This window comes from Lupinus angustifolius, chromosome LG05 (genome assembly GCF_001865875.1).
Source record: "Lupinus angustifolius cultivar Tanjil chromosome LG05, LupAngTanjil_v1.0, whole genome shotgun sequence".
Lineage (NCBI taxonomy): Eukaryota > Viridiplantae > Streptophyta > Magnoliopsida > Fabales > Fabaceae > Lupinus > Lupinus angustifolius.
The window spans coordinates 9763305-9763982 of NC_032013.1; the positions used below are offsets into that span (position 1 = coordinate 9763305).

Consider the following 678-nt stretch of genomic DNA (forward strand, 5'->3'; position numbering starts at 1 on the left):
CTCCAAGACCCATTCAAAGTAAGAAGATGGAAGAGGTAGACAAGGAGATCTTGGACATATTTAGAAAGGTAGAGGTGAACATACCTTTACTTGATGCAATCAAACAAATTCCAAGATATGCAAAAAATTTAAAGGAGTTGTGCACTCACAAGAGGAGGCTCAAAGGTAAAGAGAGGATCAGCTTGGACATAAATGTTTCCGCACTAATAGGTAAACCTGTTCCTCACATTCCTGAAAAATGTAAGGACCCAGGTACATTTGCTGTACCTTGCACAATAGGTAATAGCAAATTTGAGAATGCCATGCTAGATCTAGGTGCTTCGATTAATGTTATGCCTATGTCTGTTTTCATGTCTCTTTCACTTGGTCCTATGCAACCCACTCGGGTAGTGATTTAATTAGCAAACATGAGTACTGCCTATCCTGCTGGTTTGATAGAGGATGTCTTGGTTCGGGTTGGTGAACTTATTTTTCCTGCTGATTTTTATATTCTCGATATGGAAGAGAGATCTTCTCGTAACATAGTTCCTATTATTTTGGGGAGACCATTTTTGAGAATAGCCCGAACCAAGATAAATGTCCATGCTGGAACATTATCTATGGAGTTTGGTGATATTGTGGTCCGGTTTAATATTTTTGATGCTATGAAGCATCCATCTGAGGACCATTCTGTGTTTC

General features: G+C 39.2%; 1 long non-coding RNA gene across 1 annotated transcript in view; it reads right to left on the bottom strand.

Annotated features, from left to right (window-relative positions):
- Positions 1-678, bottom strand: part of LOC109347687 — an 18896-nt gene that overhangs the window by 17486 nt on the left and 732 nt on the right. The window lies entirely within an intron of this gene.